This window comes from Lampris incognitus, chromosome 1 (assembly GCF_029633865.1).
Source record: "Lampris incognitus isolate fLamInc1 chromosome 1, fLamInc1.hap2, whole genome shotgun sequence".
NCBI classification, from domain to species: Eukaryota; Metazoa; Chordata; class Actinopteri; order Lampriformes; family Lampridae; genus Lampris; species Lampris incognitus.
This window is the reverse complement of record NC_079211.1, coordinates 118,078,460-118,099,707: the sequence shown is the minus strand read 5'-3', so window position 1 is coordinate 118,099,707 and position 21,248 is coordinate 118,078,460. Positions and strand designations below refer to the sequence as shown.

Genomic DNA, 21,248 nt, shown 5'->3' with positions numbered 1-21,248 from the left:
TGGACACACACAAACACAACAGGTCTTTCGGGAGACAGGAGAAAAATATAATCGAACTCTCCCTAAACCTCATCCTGGTTTTCGGTCAGTCCCTTAAACAGGTCCGACGGTCTCGTAGAAGTTAAGGGAAAGTTCTGCCCCACCACGGGAGGTGGTACCAATAGGGATCTATACACACACCCATGTGGAACCTTTCTAACAATCTTTATGAGGGCAGTGTGACAGTGGTGAGGTGTGAAGTAGGAATGACGGATGGGTTCAAGGTGTAAGTGGAATTAAATAAAGGATCAGCTCTGAGCCCATTCTTGTTTGCAATGGTGATGGACAGGTTGACAAATGAAATCAAGTAGGAGTTTCCGTGGACTATGATGTTCGCAGATGACTGTGATCTGTAGCGAGAGTAGGGAGCAGGTTGAGGAGAGCCTGAAGAGGTGGAGGTATGTACTGGAGAGAAGAGGAATGAATGTCAGTAGCAGCAAGATGGAATACATACGAGAGGGAGGACAGCAGAATGGTGAGGATGTAAGGAGTAGCGGTGACGAAGCCGTATGAGTTTAAATACTTGGGGTCAACTGTTCAAAGTAATGGGGAGTGCAGAAGAGAGGCGAGGAAGCGAGTTCAGGCAGGGTGGAATGGGTGGAGAAGACTGTCGAGAGTGATTTGCGACAGAAGTGTGCCAGCAAAAGTTAAAGGGAAGGTTTACAAGATGGTAGTGAGACCAGCTATGTTGTATGGTTTGGAGACAGTTGCATTGACAAAAAGATGGGGTGGAGCTGGAGGTGGCAGAGTTGAAGATGCTAAGATGTTCATTAGGAGTGATGAAGAAGGACAGGTATATTAGAGGGACAGCTCAGGTTGAACGAGTTGCAGACAAAGCAAGAGAGGCAAGATTGAGATGGCTTGGACATGTGTGGAGGAGAGATGCTGGGTATATTGGGAGAAGGACACTGCATATGGAGCTGCCAGGGAAGAGGAAAAGAGGAAGGCCAAAGAGGAGGTTTATGGATGTAGTGATGGAGGACATGCTGGTTGCTGGTGTGACAGAGGAAGATTCAGAGGACAGGAAGAGATGGAAATGGATGAGCTGCTGTGGCGATGCCTAACGGGAGCTGCCGAAAGTAGTAATAGTAGTAGGGATTTATTCTAGTTTGAAACCGGGCTGTATGCAAAGAAATGTGTTAATTTTATTATGAAATATCAGTGAATTCTGATATTGATACAATTCATACATATCCATTTCAAACTCCATTTGATCAAAAGACTTTCCTGTCATTGAGAAACCAGAGTGGGAGAGGTCTGACATTTCATTTGGGCAGACATGAGATGATAGATTATGTATATAATAAAATTCCTCTCCAGAGAGAATAGATCAGTACATCAAGATTTAAAATAGTTAAAACAGTTCATGTGACACAGTGTCTGGCACATCTGCTCTGCTGAACTGGACTCAGTTTGCTGCAATTGTGGACTTTCCAACGGTTGTATTTTCAGATCAAATTGAATGAGGTGATTAGAATGGCTGATCACTGACTCACAAACTTACTAAGCAATGCGCTTAGTAAACCAGTGAAACCAAGTGTTATGTAGGTCATCGAACATCAACATTTGAATTTTCTATTATCACTGAAAATCAGGCAATAATTACATGTATTAAATAAATGAAACATGCAAGGATAAAACCCAGGATATTATAGAGGATATACTTTTGGGTAAGATGGGGCTCTACAAGAGCAAAATGTAATTTGAAGTGGTGGTTCAGTGTGTTTTGCATTTTGCTGTCTCATGCCCCAACCTTCCTGAAGAAATGCATAGCAGCTGGTGTAGCATCCCAGTTGAAAAAATACAAGTCTGGACTGATGGTCTAATGCTGTTTATTTCGGTTTCCTTTCTTTCATAGACCAACGGTGGCACTAAATAGAAATTAAACAACCAGAAGGCAAAATAATACGTTGAACTCAGTTAGTTTACTACCAGAAAGTTGGCTTAACTCCAGAGTTATCAAAACACAAACAAAATTATTGAACAATTAGACACAGTAAATACCTTGTTGCCCTTTCGACTGGAGCTAAACTCCCGTTATGCTCTCCCCATTCGTCCTTTTTTTTTATACCTTGCTTATCTCCGTGTTTTTCTCCGTGTTGACGTTAACGTTCTACACTGTTTTTCGTTTTTTTGTCGATTTACTTCCGTGTCTACTGTCTTTTCAAAATAAAATCACTTTCGTGTTCACAGGAAACATCAAAATAAAAGCAATATAACAAATACATTACAAATGCAAACTTTATACACATGAACCACACTGTGCATTGGGGTCATTTACAGCTGGTATTATGTCTCTCAAATTGCTGACCTGACCAGTTCATCCAAAGATAGTTTTTTTTTTAGTCTGTTTGTTTGTTTGTTGTTTTTTTTGTGTTGTTGTTTTCTGGAAGCATCTGTATGGGCCAAGATCCTGGCAACGTCACTTCTGTTCCCACTACTTGACACACACTTTGGTGATAAAGATTAGATAAGGTTATATTGACAAGAAGGAAAAAAGTCATTACTGCACAAATACTCAACATTTACATCTATTGCTTGCGCCAAGGAGATGTCGCTTGATAGTTTTCCTCATATTTCATTGCTCTTTAGTGGTGAATTTAGGTAATCAAAATGGCAGAATGCCAGCTTGTCAAAAGCTTGTCTCTGAACAGCATGGTTTTTATTCATAAGCATTCTCCTAAGTGCTTTTTGCTGTATGACACAGCTGAACTGAGGCCAATTTTCACAGCACTGAGAAAATAGTTACTGGAATCAAAGCTAGATCGCCGTTGTCACAATGCTGTTTCCCTTTGTACCATGGCACTAGCACCAACAATCTTGCTCTCACACTGAGAAGGTAACACCATGGCAAACTGGCCGATGCATATCAATTAAGCTAGAGGAAATATGGCCAGTTATGTTGTTGCTTTTACCATGAGGGACTCATTTGATATTTTGTGCTGGCAAAATGAATACTATCCTCTTTAATCCCACCTCAGTCAGTCCTCAGCAAACACCCGAGCATTTAACACTCAGACACTTTCACTTGTCTAACATACACACACATATACACACAGGTTATGATGCTATATTCCCGTGCCATACTCCGGAGAGGGCATTCACCCCGAAGGTCATTTCAGACAACAAGCTAATGTGTAATCCCATGCTCTGACCCAATGTACTTACTAGCAGAGAGAACATCAAGCTACCCCTTCATGAATCTAGTGGCCCATCTCACAGACAGCATCACTTACAAAATGATCTAAATTAGCTGGTAGAGGCTTGAGCTTGTGTGAGCAGGCATGTCATTGAAGACGTTATCAAGTGGGCACTTTCCCTTATTGTTGCTTTGCTTGAGTTAGACCTGTAACACCTCAGGGAGACTCTACAGTGTATTCCAGTTTGTACTTGTATTTGAGCTCACAGCCAACTCCCATTCTGGCATCAAAGTCTATCTACTGGTCTCAAAAGTAATGGGCTAAGGCAATGGCTAATTGGTGGCTTGAAATTGCCCATTCAGCAAATCAGAAACCAGGTTGTATAAAATCAGATTTAAGGTTTTATATATTTAATATCATTAGATCGTGTGTTTTATGATCATAGATCTGCAATGAAAGCAAGCAGAAATCAGTGAAATAATATTGCTTTATTGCATTGTAGCCTCCAGTTCAGTTGAACTGCTAATGGCTATGGCTGACATGCTTTTCAGTAATTGCAGGATGCAGTAGAGACTAAATGCTCAAACGCATGCAAACTCACCCTTTAAGTATTGTTGCCATTATGGAAAGAAAACACTTGACTCTGGTGCAGTGATCTGTATTAACACCCACCAATAAGCCTTATCGAATATACTTTGTAGATTATCAAAGTCTGTTTCAGTCCATATTGATTGGTCCTAATGCCCTTGAAGGGAGCCTGGCCATTTAGTAGTGTGACGGGCAAAGTGAGAGTCATAAACATACCGACAGGATGTCAATGAGCCATAAACACTTCTATAAAAACTCTCTCTCCCTGGCGCTGCACAAATTTGTTTCTCATCAAGTAAACACTGAGGTATATTCCCATGTGTTTCATTGGATGTTTACTGTATGTACATTGACAATACTGTTTGGTCCAAGTAATATTGCAAAAATTGTTCTTCTTGGATTAACCGAACTTATATTGGTTATATACACAAATTTGCTATTGCCAGGATAGAAATTATTTTCTGAAAACTAAATATTGTGGACAAATACACTAGCATCCCAACACAGAAGTTCATGGTCCAAACCTTGGTGTTGCTTTCGCCTCAGCCACACATCACAAGGAGTATAACTGGCATTGCTTCTTGATACAGAGCTAGTGTGAGTGACCCACCATTAAATTAGTGACTTCTACGGGTGGCAGAGCTGCCTTACAATACTTGGAGAAACCTGCAGCTGGGAGGTGAGAGATGTGGTTGGCTGGCTCCACATGTATCGGTGGCAGCACATGGTCGTCTATAGTATCTTCCCTATCTACCATCAGGGTTGTCCAATGGTAGAGCCTTAATATAGAAACATGCTAGATGATTCAAAGGTCAATTGTAACCCCAATTTGGCCATGACAATTGACTTTCAAGATCTTGGAGAGTCTGCACCTGTCTAGATAAAATAGGGAAGGTCACCATGGACAGTTGGCACACATTATCTGGTAGTGTGCAGAGGGTCAAGATTCAAAATTTTGCCTTTTTCAAAATTTTAGCCTTCAACCAGTTGGATCTGTCATCATTATATTAAACATGACTGATTTTTATAACAGGAATCTGGACAAGTCTGAACTCATCTGCAGGTGAGGGCGCCTGCATGACTTTAATTGTAACCAGTGCGCTTGTCTTCTTAAATGAGTGAGCCCATGTTTTTTCCTCAGTTGGTAAGGACTTTAAATGTCTTTGAGTGTGTTACTGGATTTAGGACCATATATACACTACCGTTCAAAAGTTTGGGATCACCCAAACAATTTCGTGTTTTCCATGAAAAGTCACACTTATTCACCACCATATGTTGTGAAATGAATAGAAGATAGAGTCAAGACATTGACAAGGTTAGAAATAATGATTTGTATTTGAAATAAGATTTTTTTTACATCAAACTTTGCTTTCGTCAAAGAATCCTCCATTTGCAGCAATTACAGCATTGCAGACCTTTGGCATTCTAGCTGTTAATTTGTTGAGGTAATCTGGAGAAATTGCACCCCACGCTTCCAGAAGCAGCTCCCACAAGTTGGATTGGTTGGATGGGCACTTCTTTGAGCAGATTGAGTTTCTGGAGCATCACATTTGTGGGGTCAATTAAACGCTCAAAATGGCCAGAAAAAGAGAACTTTCATCTGAAACTCGACAGTCTATTCTTGTTCTTAGAAATGAAGGCTATTCCATGCGAGAAATTGCTAAGAAATTGAAGATTTCCTACACCGATGTGTACTACTCCCTTCAGAGGATAGCACAAACAGGCTCTAACAGGTACTATTTAATGAAGATGCCAGTTGGGGACCTGTGAGGCGTCTGTTTCTCAAACTAGAGACTCTAATGTACTTATCTTCTTGCTCAGTTGTGCAACGCGGCCTCCCACTTCTTTTTCTACTCTGGTTAGAGCCTGTTTGTGCTGTCCTCTGAAGGGAGTAGTACACACCGGTGTAGGAAATCTTCAATTTCTTAGCAATTTCTCGCATGGAATAGACTTCATTTCTAAGAACAAGAATAGACTGTCGAGTTTCAGATGAAAGTTCTCTTTTTCTGGCCATTTTGAGCGTTTAATTGACCCCACAAATGTGATGCTCCAGAAACTCAATCTGCTCAAAGAAGTGCCCATCCAACCAATCCAACTTGTGGGAGCTGCTTCTGGAAGCGTGGGGTGCAATTTCTCCAGATTACCTCAACAAATTAACAGCTAGAATGCCAAAGGTCTGCAATGCTGTAATTGCTGCAAATGGAGGATTCTTTGACGAAAGCAAAGTTTGATGTAAAAAAAATCTTATTTCAAATACAAATCATTATTTCTAACCTTGTCAATGTCTTGACTCTATTTTCTATTCATTTCACAACATATGGTGGTGAATAAGTGTGACTTTTCATGGAAAACACGAAATTGTTTGGGTGATCCCAAACTTTTGAACGGTAGTGTATATATATATATAATATACACACGTTTTCCTTAACCGGGTTCAGGAGCTCCTCAAAGTGTTCTTTCCACCGCTCGACAACATCCCCAATCCAGGTCAACAGTTCCCCTCCCCGTCTGAACACAGCCTGAGTCAAGCCCTGCTCCCCCTTCCTGAGTCGCCGGATGGTTTGCCAGAACTCTCTTAAGGCCAACCGAAAGTCCTCCTCCATAGCCTCACCGATCTCCTCCCACACCCGAGTTTTTGCTTCCGTGACCACCGAAATGGCAGCTCTTGGGCCAACCAAGTCCGAAAGGCCTCCTCCTTCAACCTGACGGCTTCCCTCACCGCCAGTGTCCACCCGCGGGTTCTTAGGTTGCTGCCTCGACAGGCACCAATGACCTTAGCTCCTGAACCTGGCTAACACATCCTCAGTGGAGGAGGAAGAGTCTGAACTCTTTACCCTTGTGGAAGTGCTGAGGGGGGCATGGGAGTTTGACCAGCCAGTCTACATGTGTTTTGTGGACTTGGAGAAGGCTTACGGCCGTGTACCCCGGGGCACTCTGTGGGGGGTACTGCAGGAGTATGGGGTACCAGGGCAGTTTCTAGAAGCCATTCAGTCCTTGAATAACCAAAGTGAGTGCTGTGTCCGCATTCTCGGCACAAAGTCAAACACATTTTCTTTCGGTGGGTGGGTGTCGAACTCTGCCAAGGTTGTCCCTTGTCTCTGATTCTGATTATGGTATTCATGGACAGGATGTCAAGGCGCAGCCAAGGTGAGGAGTGTGTCCATTTTGAACCTCAGAACTGCATCTCTGCTCTTCAAAGATGATGTGGTTTTGTTGGCCTCATCTGAATGCAACCTCCAGCGTACACTGGGGCAGTTTGTAGCTGAGTGTGAGATGGCTAGGATGAGAGTCAGCACCTCCAAGTCTGAGGCCATGGTTCTCTACCAGAAAATGGTGGATTGCTCCCTCCGGGTTGGGGATGAGTTGTTGCCTCAAGTGAGGGAGTTCAAGTATCTCGGGGTCTTGTTCACAAGTGAGGGCAGGATGGAGCGGGAGGTTGACAGGTGGATTGGTGCAGCATCAGCAGTAATGCAGACGTTGTACCTGACCATTGTGGTGAAGAGGGAGTTGAGCCAGAAGGCAAAGCTCTCAATTTACCAGTCAATCTTCGTTCCAACCCTCGCCTATGGTCATGAGCTTTGGGTAGTGACCGAAAGGGTGAGATCGCAGGTACAAGTGGCTGAAATGAGTTTCTTCCGGAGGGTGTCTGGGCTCAACTTTAGTGATAGGGTGAGGAGCTTGGACATCTGGAGGGAACTCGGCAGGCCCGGCTCCAGGGGGCGCTGTAGTGAGGCTTGACCCCCCCCCCCAAGCGACATTCAATACCCCCCCACCCAAATTATTTCAAGATCTTCTGCCAAGGAGAAGGGCAAGTTTGAGGACTTGGCCAAGCAGGCCCAGGCAAGATATGAGAGGGAAATGAGGAACTATGTTCCACCCAGGGGAGAGAAAAAGAAGCGGTTTAAGGACCCCAATGCCCCAAAGAGACCTCCGCCTGCCTCCTTAATTTTCTGTGCTGAGTTTCGCCCCAAGGTCAAAGGTGAGAGCCCTGGCCTGTCTATTGGAGATGTTGCTAAAAAGCTGGGTGAAATGTGGAACAGAACCACAGCAGAGGACAAGCAGCCCTATGAAAACAAGGCTGCTAAACTGAAGGAGAAATGCAAAAAGGACATCGCAGCATATCGCTCCAAGGGCAAAGTGGGCAGGCCACCTGCAAAAGGAGCCTCGGGCCAAAGCAGAGAAGAAAGGATGATGATGATGACGACGACGACGACGACGACGACGATGAAGATAATGAGGATAAGTAGATAAGAAGTTACATTTAGCGCTCATTTTCTTATTTATAAAGCATTTAACCCCCTTGTACACTTCACATAATGACAGAATTTTGGTTGGTATTTGGAAAAATGTGTTGTGTTGTGTTTTTCAGTTTTCATGCTGTAGTTTTTTGTTTTCTTTTTTGTATAGTTAGCACTACTAAAGTTACTGTGTGTGTATCTTCTGTCAGTCTTATTTTTCCAGTGGTAGTTCCCAGACCACTGGGTGGGCATACAGTGTTTACCGTAGCTAGGAGTGCAGAGCACATCAAATCTTCTTGATAGATTTGAGTGTTTTTTTTTTACTCCTTTTGTGTGTTTTTTATTACATGTTATCGAATTGACGTATCAGTTGTTTAACTTTTCTTTGAGTACAACTGTAACTGCAAAAATAAGAAAAAGCCTTGTTTATTGTTGAAACTTCAAATGCTTCTGATGTCAATAAAAAAAAATTTATTTAAAAAAAGGAAAAAAATACGTTAGTCAGTACATGGATCCATTTGCATCTACACACAAGGACTGATGAATCAGTGTCCTAAGTTGTTGTATTTCATTATTTACATGTTAAAGTTCATATATTAAGGGCCATTTGATGAAAATGTGTTTAATAAGTTAAGATTTAAAAACGTTTTATTTACAAGATAGTTCATGCCTTTGTAATACTAATTCCAGTACAATTCTACGTTTGTAAAAAACCAAAACAACACAAGACTTCGATTTGACCAGAAATGTAAAGCGCTTTGAGTGGCTGTTCCAGATAGAAAAGCGCTATATAAAATGCAACTAGACTGATTGACTGATTGAAGCTCTTTAAATCCTCTAAGTAAATCAAAATCGCTGTTGCATCATTTCATGTTGGTGCGCTATTTACCAAATTATAATTTTGAATTCAACTTAGGAAAGATTTATTTTTATGTTACACAGCTATCCAATTCAAATTATATCCCCCCCCCCTTTTCTCCCCAATTGTACTAGGCCAATTACCCTACTCTTCACATTCAGCTTCCCACCCGCAGACACGGCAAATTTTGTCTGTAGAGACGCCCGACCAGCCGGAGGCAACACGGGGATTCGAACCGCCGACCCCTGTGTTGGTAGGCAACGGAACAGCTTGTTTGCAGTCACATGATTCTGATGACGCGTGAGATTCAGATGGAGGGCAGGAAGTGAAAAGCAGAATGGACGAGATGGAGGAATGCCCAAACTGTGCTTGTTTAGACAATATTATGAGAGAAAGGTATAAACAAAGTAGGATGTGTTGGACATGATCCTTATGTTATGAAGAGTAATTTTTTTTAACTGAATTGAAAGACTTGCCTGCTATCGAGGCAGTAGGTATAAGCAACTACCTTGTCCTCCAGACATCCTTCTACTCAAGACAACAAATGAAAGCATACAAAAGCATAGAGGCATACAACTTTTGTTAGCAGTTGGGTCCACAACCTTGGTACCAAGGTGCTTCACAATGACTGTCATTTGGTTTTTGCCAGGGTGAGCGGCTTTTTTTTCATTGTCATGTGGATTAACCTAACAACAAATATTCAATTCAACCTTAGAAATGTCTCAACGTTACTAGGTTAACCACTCTCAAAGGTCTGGTGAAATGCCACTAAAGATGTGGATCATCGCGAAACAAGATGGAGAAGTCATTGCAGCTCATTGCAATTGCATGGCAGGTTAAGTTACTTGCGTTTGCCTGTCTTTTCTGTAATTTTAAACCTGATTCAAGTGGTAGTGGTGTTACTTGTAGCTATTTTGAATCCATTACCATGAACTGCAAAATACAAGTTTACATTTGTGGTTGATAAAGAGATATCTATTCCATTCAGATTGGCAGAATCCTCTTTTCTTCACAACGAAAAAGTGCAAGTGGCTGATGCCATCATATGTAAAAAAAAAAGTGATTTATATGTACATATTATTGCTGTTTTTATTACTTGTTCAAATTCAGAGAGCAGAAATAGTCACAGGTGGTAAGACTCACACAATCGAAAAACCTGCATTAAAAATAAGAAGTTGGGACCCCAGTGTAAAACTTTGTCTTCATTCTTCTGGCTTAACTGTGTGTCCAATGCTTTAGTCCAAAAATCACTCAGCTCTGTTGCGGTTTGCTTTAGAACATACTCCATCTTCTCAATGTCCATCTTGCATCGGCGTACATGGCAGTAGGAAGAGGGATTAGTTATTCAAATTACTCTCCAAAGTATTAATTTACTACTACTACTTTCGGCTGCTCCTGTTAGGGGTTGCCACAGTGGATCATCCGTTTCCATTTCTCCCTGTCTTCTGCATCTTCCGCTGTCACACCAGCCACCTGCATGTCCTCCCTCACCACATCCATAAACCTCCTCTTTGGCCTTCCTCTTTTCCTCTTCCCTGGCAGCTACATTCAGCATCCTTCTCCCAATATACCCAGCATCTCTCCTCCACACATGTCCAAGCCATCTCAATTACATTACATTACAGTCATTTAGCCGACGTTTTTATCCAAAGCGACTTACAATAAGTGCATTTAACATAGGAAATCAGGAGAACTACTAGTCATCAGAGGTCGTAAGTGCATCTAAACAAGCATCTAAGAGCAAAACCAGTGCTAAAGTAAAAATGCATGAAAGAGATTTTTTTTTTAATGAGTGAATACAATAAGTGCTAAGAACAAGTAACAGGGTAGTAGTTCTTACAGAGGTGAGTTTTCAACCTGTGTCAAACAATGGGCAGTGACTCCGCTGTCCTGACATCAGCGGGGAGTTCATTCCACCATTGTGGGGCCAGGACAGAAAAGAGCCGTGACTGGGTCGATCGGCAGCAGGGGCCTCTGAGTGACGGGGCAACCAGGTGTCCCGAGGCAGCAGAGAGAAGTGATCGGGCGGGGGTGTAGGGCTTGACCATGGCCTGGAGATAGGAAGGAGCTGTTCCTTTCACTGCCCTGTAGGCTAGCACCAGAGTCTTAAACTGGATGCGAGCAGCTACTGGGAGCCAGTGTAGGGACATGAGAAGGGGGGTTGTGTGGGAGAACTTAGGGCGGTTGAACACCAGATGAGCTGCAGCTTTCTGAACAAGCTCCAGAGGTCTGATGGCTGACGCCGGGGCGCCAGCAAGGAGGGAGTTGCCGTAGTCCAGCCGGGAGATGACCAGAGCCTGGATGAGCACCTGTGCCATCTCGTCAGTGAGGAATGGGCGAATCCTCCTGATGTTATAGAGGAGAAATCTGCAGAGGTGAGCAACCGATGCACCGTTTGCAGCAAATAACAGTTGGTCATCAAGGATCACACCCAGATTCCTCACAGTCCGAGTTGGCGTCACCACAGTGTTGTCAATGGTGTTGGCCAGGTCTCGGTGAGGGCAACCTTTCCACGGGAGGAACATCAGCTCTGTCTTGTCCAGATTGAGCTTCAGGTGGTGTGTTGCCATCCACTCCGAGATGTCAGTCAAGCACGCAGCAATGCGTGTCTCTACTTGTGTGTCAGAGGGAGGAAAGGACATGATCAGCTGGGCATCATCAGCATAACAATGGTAAGAGAAGTCATACAAGCGAATAACAGAACCCAGGGATGTCGTGTACAGGGAGAAAAGGAGAGGACTCAGAACCGAACCCTGTGGAACGGCTGTAGTCAGTCTGCGAGGCGTCGACACAGATCCCGTCCATGTCACCTGGTCAGATAGGATGCAAACATTCAGAGTGCAGAGCCTGTGACACCCAGCCCCTCGAGGGTAGAGAGGAGGATCTGGTGGTTCACTGTGTCGAATGCAGCTGACAGGTCCAGGAGTATCAGGACAGGAGAGAGAGTTTGCTCTCGCAGAGTGCAGCGATTCTGTCACTGCAAGGAGGGCCGTCTCTGTCGAGTGACCCACCTTGAACCCAGACTGGTTGGGGTCCAGGAGGTTGTTCTGGTGGAGGTACAAAGAAAGTTGGTTAAAGACAGCACGTTCGAAAGTTTTGGATAGAAAGGGTAGAAGGGAAACCGGTCTGTAGTTTTTGACGTCAGAGGGGTTAAGTGATAGTTTCTTGAGAAAGGGGGAGACTCTAGCAGTCTTGAAGGTAGATGGAAAGCATCCTGCCTGGAGGGAGGTGTTGATGAGGTGGGTTAGATAGGGAAAGAGTTCAGGTGCTATAGACTGAAGAAGAGGGGAGGGGACCGGGTCAAGGGAACATGTGGTGAGGCGACTGGATGTGATGAGGTTTAGAACCTCGTCGGGGGAAAGGGGAGTGAGATGGGATAGGGTGGAACATGGAGAGGTGAGGGAGGATGCAGAGGGTGGGATAGTGCAAGCAGCACTAACCAGGTGGTGAGAAAAGGAGGATCTGATGTCGTTTACCTTCTTGTCAAAGAAGTTAGCTAAGTCATCAGGGAGAAGGGAGGAAGTAGGAGGAGGAGGTGGGGGTTGAAGAAGTGTAGAGAAGGGTTCAACGAGTTTCTTAGGATTAGAGGCAGAGGATAGGATTTTAGAGCGATAGAAGGCAGCCTTAGCAGCAGAAAAGGGTGGAGGAAAAAGTGGAAAGAAGAGATTGGAAGTTGAGAAGGTCCTCTTGGACTTTGCCTTTTCTCCATTTGCGCTCTGCCACTCTCAGGCTCGTCTGTCAGTACGTACTGAGTCGGTCAGCCAAGAGGCAAGTGGAGTTGGGCGTGCTGGCCTGGAGGTGAGGGGACAGAGATTGCCCAGAGAAGAGGAGAGGGTAGAGAGAAGAAGAGCAGTAGCAGTGTCAGAGGGTAGGAGAGAGAAAGACTCAGGTGTAGGGAGGATAGAGGTAACAATCTTGCCTCTCTTGCTTTGTCTCCAAACCGTCCAACTTGAGCGGTCCCTCTAATATAATCATTCCTAATCCTGTCCCATCACTCCCAATGAAAATCTTAGCATCTTCAACTCTGCCACCTCCAGCTCCGCCTCCTGTCTTTTCGTCAGTGCCGCTGTCTCCAAACCATATAACATAGCTGGTCTCACAACCATCTTGTAAACCTTCCCTTTAACTCTTGCTGGTACCCTTCTGTCACAAATCACTCCTGACACTCTTCTCCACCCACTCCCCCCTGCCTGCACTCTCTTCTTCACCTCTCTTCTGCACCCGCCGTTACTTTGAACAGTTGACCCCAAGTATTTAAACTCATTGGAAAGTTAACCCCAAGTATTTAAACTCATTTCCAAATTATTAATGATGATGATAATGTTACATTTATATGGTGCAACAATGACGTAAATTGTTGTTGTCTAGTTATCTTCATTGTTAACATTCTTATAAAGGTTCAAGTTGTTGTCTAGTTATCTTCGTTGTTAACATTCTTCCAAAGGTTCAAGCTATCTCTAATGAAAGATCCAGAATTACAGAAAATATTGACGATGCTACGTGAAAATGCATGATATACTTCACACATCATACAAAATGAGCTGATTCGCATAATGAGTGATAACCTGACGGAGAAATGTGTTGATGAAATTGGTGAGAACTGGTATACTATCAAAGCGGATGGCACACGGGACCCAACTGGGATTGAGAATATTTCCATTGAGAATATTTCCATAGTCATTAACTTCCTCCAGTTTGACACTAAAGAGATGGTATTAAAGAAGGCCTAGCAGAAATTGATTAAACTGGATGGCAAACCTCTGTTCTTTGACCACAGCTACAGCGCCGAGGTGATACAGAAGCACAAGTGACAAAGACGGAAGACAGGGAAATCAAGGAGGTTCTGAAGGAGAAGGGCATCCGGTTCCAGACGCCCTTAACAAGGAACAGAATCCACTGGGCCAAAGGATATAATGCACCGGGTACAGCAAAAAAGATGAGAAAGGGGACCGGATGTCCGGATCAAGGAAACCAATGAGAGATGCTCAATTGAGTACAGGATACAGAGCGTCGCCATGGCAACACGTCGGAGAACCAGGAACACAAAGTGAGTTAACTCGGCATGCAAGGGGAAAACTACAGGTGATTCAGGATTAAAAAAAAATCTAGGACAGAGGTCAAGTTGTGTATGGGGCATCATTTTAAAGTAATCTTGAAACAAAAACAGTGCCCTGCTTCGAAGCTGAGCAGCACAACGTATTTAATGACGATCAGGATAAGTCATGCTAAGACATTACATCAGTTGATGGGGGCACATTTTGATTCTGTTTACAAGTACAGAGAATAGATATAAGGCCACAGCTTACCTCCTAGCACAAAGACTTCTCAAGAAATAATTTGACCGGTAGAGAAGACTATAGAGGATGGTTAGACCAACTAGAAGGCAAGGAGGATCCCCACTGGAATCTCCAGTTACCTCTAGTGAGGGGCCCCACCTTCAAAAGAGGATTTTTCCCTCCCCTTCCAATAGGGACATAGTCATAGTTGAGGGAGCCCGCTGTATTGGAAGTGTTTATTCCTGGATTCTGGTGTTAAATGTGCTAATGTTTCTAATGTTAGAAGTGTCAGTGGAAGAGAGGGACGCTCACACAAAGGACAAGATGACATTTGACCATCTTAAAATTGTATCTGAATTTGAACGGGTTGAACAATCCAATGAAAAGGGGGACGGTTATAGCAAAGTTAAAAGAAAAAACAGGTCAATTATCTGCAAGAAACACACCTGTCAGAGCAAGAACACAGAATTTTCAAAAAGTTGGGGTTTAAAACTATTCTATAGCTCATATACACAGGGTAATACAACAAAATTTGAAACCCTAAAAGAAGTGACAAAGACGGAGGATACATTCTGGCAAAGGGGAAAATGGAAGACCAAATGGTTATGTAACCCTTCTTTAATAAGGATAGAACTTTACCTCAAGGTCAGGTGAATAATCTGGACGAGGCACAAGGTAAGTAGAGTTGCATGGAATTATACTTTAGATAGGGAATAACAGCATGTACCAATATTCATATGATGGTTCGTAAATACAAATATATATATATATATGCAAAATACAAGTATGAATTATACACTGTTAAGTTGCAGCGCTGCAATACCCCTGTTGTGCACAACACCCAGATAAACAAAATAATAAACAAAAGAAGATATCTCGTTGGAGCCCTTAACTAGAAGTTTTACTTGAATAAATCCATGAAGTGAATGGCTACTGGAACAGTCTTACTTGAATAAATCCGTGGTGTTTCCTGGCTCACAGTTCATCGAGTTCGCCAACAGGAGGCGCTACGCAGTCAATGATGGACGATTTAGGACGGATGAAACCCAGCCACTGAGGATGCACAAGCCAGTGCATCCTTAGTGCCGGTCCCAAGCCCGGACAAATGGGGAGGGTTGCGTCAGGAAGGGCATCCGGCGTAAAATCTTTGCCAAATCAAATATGCGGATCATAAATAAGACTTACATACCGGATCGGTCAAGGCCCGGGTTACCAACGACCGCCACCGGTACTGTTAACCAGCAGGGTGTCGGTGGAAACTATGCTACTGTTGGGCGAAGGAGAAGGAGAGGAGGAAAGCATGTCCAGAGGCAGCTAGAGAGGAGGAAGGGTAGGCATGTGGAGGTGAGAGTTGGAACCTTGAATGTTGGCACTATGACTGGAAAAGGGAGAGAGCTGGCTGACATGATGGAAAGAAGAAAGGTAGGCATACTGTGTGTGCAAGAGACCAGGTGGAAGGGGAGTAAGGCCAGGAGTATCGGAGGTGGGTTCAAACTCTTCTACCATGGTGTGAATGGGAGGAGAAATGGGGTAGGGGTAATTCTGAAGGAAGAGTATGTCAAGAGCGTGCTGGAGGTGAAGAGAGTGTCAGACAGAGTGATGAGTATGAAGCTGGAAATTGAAGGTTTATTGCTGAATGTTATCAGCGCATATGCCCCGCAAGTTGGGTGTGAGATGGATGAAAAAGAAGAATTCTGGAATGAGTTGGACGACATGGTGGAGAGGGTACCCAAGGAGGGGAGAGTGGTGATTGGAGCGGACTTCAATGGACATGTTGGTGAAGGGAACAGAGGTGATGAGGAGGTGATGGGAAAGTATGGAGTCAAGAAGAGAAATGTGGAAGGACAGATGGTGGTCGATTTTGCAAAAAGGATGGAAATGGCTGTGGTGAATACATATTTCAAGAAGAGGGAGGAACACAGGGTGACGTACAAGAGTGGAGGGAAGTGCACACAGGTGGACTATATCTTATGTAGAAGGCACCATCTAAAAGGGATTGGAGACTGCAAGGTGGTGACAGGGGAGAGCGTAGCCAGGCAGCATCGGATGGTGGTCTGTAGGATGACTTTGGAGACCAAGAAGAGGAAGCGAGTGAAGACACAGCCGAAGATCAAATGGTGGAAGTTGAAGAAGGAAGACTGTTGTGTGGAGTTCAGGCAGGAGTTAAGACAGGCACTGGGTGGTAGTGAAGAGCTGCCAGATGGCTGGAAAACCACTGCAGAAATAGTGAGGGAGACAGCTAGGAAGGTACTTGGTGTGTCATCAGGACAGAGGAAGGAAGACAAGGAGACTTGGTGGTGGGATGAGGAAGTACAGCAAATTATACAGAGGAAAAGGTTGGCAAAGAAGAAGTGGGATAGTCAGAGAGATGAAGAAAGTAGACAGGAGTACAAGGAGATGCAGCGTAAAGCAAAGAGAGAGGTGGCAAAGGCAAAGGAAAAGGCGTATGGTGAGTTGTATGACAGATTAGACACTAAGGAAGGAGAAAAGGACTTGTACCGATTGGCTAGACAGAGGGACCAAGCTGCAAAGGATGTGCAGCAAGTTAGGGCGATCAAGGATAGAGATGGAAATGTGCTGACAAGCGAGGAGAGTGTGCTAAGAAGGTGGAAGGAATACTTTGAGGGGCTGATGAATGAAGAAAATGAGAGAGAGAGAAGGTTGGATGATGTAGGGATAGTGAATCAGGAAGTTCAGCGGATTAGCAAGGAGGAAGTGAGGGCAGCTATGAAGAGGATGAAGAATGGAAAGGCAGTTGGTCCTGATGACATACCTGTGGAGGCATGGAGATGTTTAGGAGAGATGGCAGTGGAGTTTCTAACTAGATTGTTTAACACAATCCTGGAAAGTGAGAGGATGCCTGAGGAGTGGAGAAGAAGCATACTGGTACCGATTTTCAAGAACAAGGGCGATGTGCAGAACTGTAACAACTACAGAGGTATAAAGTTGATCAGCCACAGCATGAAGATTTGGGAAAGAGTAATAGAAGCTAGGTTAAGAGGAGAGGTGACGATCAGCGAGCAGCAGTATGGTTTCATGCCACGAAAGAGCACCACAGATGCGATGTTTGCTTTGAGAATGTTGATTGAGAAGTATAGAGAAGGCCAGAAAGAGTTGCATTGTGTCTTTGTAGATTTAGAGAAAGCTTATGACAGAGTACCGAGAGAGGAGGTGTGGTATTGTATGAGGAAGTCAGGAGTTGCAGAGAAGTATGTAGGAGTGGTGCAGGATACGTATGAGGGAAGTGTGACAATGGTGAGGTGTGCGGTTGGAATGACGGATGGGTTCAAGGTGGAGGTCGGATTACATCAAGGATCGGCTCTTAGCCCTTTCTTGTTTGCAATGGTGATGGACAGGTTGACGGACAAGATCAGGCAGGAGTCTCCATGGACGATGATGTTCGCGGATGACATTGTGATCTGTAGTGAGAGTAGGGTGCAGGTTGAGAGCCTGGAGAGGTGGAGGTATGCACTAGAGAGAAGAGGAATGAAAGTCAGTAGGAGCAAGACGGAATACCTATGCGTGAATGAGAGAGAGGACAGTGGAATGGTCAGGATGCAAGGAGTGGAGGTGACAAAGACATCTGAGTTTAAATACTTGGGGTCAACTGTCCAAAGTAACGGGGAGTGCAGTAGAGAGGTGAAAAAGAGAGTGCAGGCAGGTTGGAGTGGATGGAGAAGTGTGTCAGGAGTGATTTAGGACAGAAGGGTACCAGCAAGAGTTAAAGGGAAAGTTTACAAGATGGTTGTGAGACCAGCTATGTTATATGGTTTGGAGACAGTGGCACTGACGAAAAGACAGGAGGCGGAGCTGGAGGTGGCAGAGTTGAAGATGCTAAGATTTTCACTGGGAGTAACGAAGAAGGACAGGATTAGGAACGATTATATTAGAGGGACCGCTCAGGTTGGACGTTTTGGAGACAAAGCAAGAGAGGCAAGATTGAGATGGCTTGGACATGTGTGGAGGAGAGATGCTGAGTATATTGGGAGAAGGATGCTGAATATGGAGCTGCCAGGGAAGAGGAGAAGAGGAAGGCCAAAGAGGAGGTTTATGGATGTGGTGAGGGAAGACATGCAGGTGGCTGGTGTGACAGAGGAAGACGCAGAAGACAGGAAGATATGGAAACGGATGATCCGCTGTGGCGACCCCTAACGGGAGCAGCCGAAAGTAGTAGTAGTAGTAGTAGTAGTAGAATCTGCTGACTACTTCCGGTCCCAAAGTGGACTAGCGGGAAGACTCGACCTTAATGGCTAGGTTGTGGGCCGTGTCCAAATACCAGTTCGCTAATATAAGAAATAAAAATGTTCAGGCTTGCAATCACGGTAACGACTGGTGATCTGCCAGCTCGCATAGAATGTAATGCAGAAGAGTACAAGTTTAACTGCTACTGCAAAATACATACTACGATTGAAATTAACATTAAGAAAATTACCGCCTACAATATTTTCTACTCACAGAACAAAACAAAACAAACCTAATGTGAACATTTGTAAACATTTCCGAAATAATTCAACCTCTAGAAGATATTAAAACCACAGTATAGCAAAGAATTACATTCACATGTTGTGGCTAACGTTAGCTACCCATAGTGTGGTGAAGGCTAGTAACCATAGGCTAGTCACATCAATGTTGCAAATATATTTATGAACCACGACATTTAAACTTTTACTTTTCAGGGTACTTAAGCTATTCAACACAAAATATGTTACACATGGTACCGATAGGTTTACACATGCTTACCTAATATAAGAAATGAAAATGTTCAGGCTTGCAATCACGGTAACGACTGATGATCTGCCAGCTCGCATAGAATGTAATGGAGAAGAGTACCGCCCAGTAAGCCTGACGTAGAATCACGGTCTCTTAAAATAACAGTAACGAATTAGGCATAAGTACCCATAAATGTAAATTAACTATTGTAATACGATAGGGGGTTACAGTTACACTGATTAATGTTCATGCACCCCCAGAAAGTGATAAATATTTCTTCAATAATTTATTTGATGTCATCGCCCTAGAAATGGAAGGAATATGTGGAGGAAACTTTAACATTGCATAGTACTAGTTGTATCCAACACAATTGGCTCTATGTATATACTGCATTGACACAACTCGGAATTGGACTTTTGGAGGGAACTACACCCATTCGAGAAGGATTACACTTAGAACTCAGCTACACACTCAGTTTATACAAGAATATATTATTTTTTCATGAATACAGTGGATACATTTTGTAATATTTAAAGAGGTTGCCTCCTAACGGTCACTCTACAGTGTCTCGAATGAAGCAATGTCCACACATTAAATAACGTTTGGTTTTCCGTGTTTACTGTGGTCTACCATGCATACACAATCCCTTCCGTCTGGTGCATTTCCGGAATCCCTAGGATAGGTCAGTGACGTCATCACCTAGCGTCGTACTGGACTAGACCATTACTGGATCATATCATTATATCCTGACCTATGGATATTACATCCCCCTTCTTTCAAAGAAAAAAAAACAAAACTTGGTGGTATACAAGTGCAGTAAGCTATAATGTCAACATAAATCTATCAATAACAAAATAGACATTTTCAATTATTGCACCAATGAAATAAATCTGCAAATGAATCTTCAATGGCCCTGAGTAACTCAATTAACATTCCGAACATCATGAACAATAATACACATATTTCAGTGCAACATCAATTCACATTTTCAACAACATTTTCTTTTTGCAACACAATATCAACCTTTCTGCTTTTTTTAGGTTGATTTCAAACAGCCACAGGTCAAAGATAACTTTTAGCTTAACCACACGTCCTGACCAGGTAGTGACGCGTTGTGGTGACACTCTTGGGGAACCTGACACACTTTGCTGTAGTCTTAGACCCAGTGGTCTGGGGCTTCACCTGTTGGTCGTGTGTATTAACTTCCTGACCTGCATCACATTCGTTGGTCTGTAGAAGGTGTCGTCGATTGCGTCGAAGCGCTTGACCCTCATCTGTGATGATGTTGTAAGATCTTTGGGTCTCAGCTGGTCCGACAACTGTAGCGGGTTTCCACATTCCAGTTGGCTGTTGGACTTGGACTGTGGCTCCTGTCGGCAGTGCAGAAAGCATTTTGGCATTTCTGTCATAATACTGTTTTTGTCGTTTTTGGCACAGTTCTCTCCTGCCACAGAATGCGCTGCGACAAGCGAGTTCTGGGCGTAAGGCTCTGCTCATTAACAGCTGTGCTGGGGAGTTGAGTCCATCCACTGGTGTGTTCCTGTATACCAATAAGCTGAGGTACGGGTCTGACCTCTGTGTGTGTGCTTTGTCCATGAGGGCTTTGGTTGTTTGCACTGTCTTCTCAGCCAACCCGTTGCTCTGTGGGTACAGGGGGCTGCTTGCGACATGCTCAAAGTCCCATGCCTGTGCAAAGCTCTTGAAATCCTGTGAGCTGTAGCAATGACCATTATCACTTACTACAGACTGCGGTATACCAAATCTCGCAAACATGGCCTTCAGCTTCCAGATGACAGTTGGGGAAGTGAGGTTTGTGATTTTCTCTACCTCAAAGTACCTGCTATAATAGTCAACTGCAACTATATAGTCAGTGTTGTTCCATTTGAACAGGTCGGCGGCTATGACCTGCCAAGGTCGTTCAGGAATGGGGTGTGGTAGCATTGGCTCTTTGGGGACAGAGTGGCGTCGCTCTAGGCAAATGCTACAAGATCCAACTAGTGTCTATATTTGTTTACCCATCTCTGGCCAGAATAGAATCTCTCTCACACGCTGCTTACACTTCTCCATGCCGAGATGGCCTGTGTGTATGCGCGCAAGCATGTCTGCTCTGAGTGATTTTGGCACAATGATTTTTTTCTCTTTTTAACAGAATGCCATCTGTCTCGGATATTTCATCCCTGTGATTCCAATATTCAGCGACAGCAGAACATTGTTTGACTGTCTCAGGCCACCCTGATTGGATAACCTGTCTCAAGGCTGAGAGTTGCTCATCCTTGACTGTGGCAGACCTGATTTCTGCCATTTTCCGGTCGCTCACCGGAGCACTGCTGATCACTGTGTGTATTTGGGAATCTATGCCTTCACTCAGGGAGTTGTCACTGTACTCAATCGGCTTCCT

The 21,248-nt window shown here is 43.9% G+C and overlaps 1 pseudogene; it reads left to right on the top strand.

Annotated features, from left to right (window-relative positions):
* The first annotated feature begins 4,780 nt into the window (after window positions 1-4,780).
* On the top strand, window positions 4,781-8,014 carry LOC130111879 (high mobility group-T protein-like; annotated as a pseudogene).
* Window positions 8,015-21,248: the final 13,234 nt, after the last annotated feature.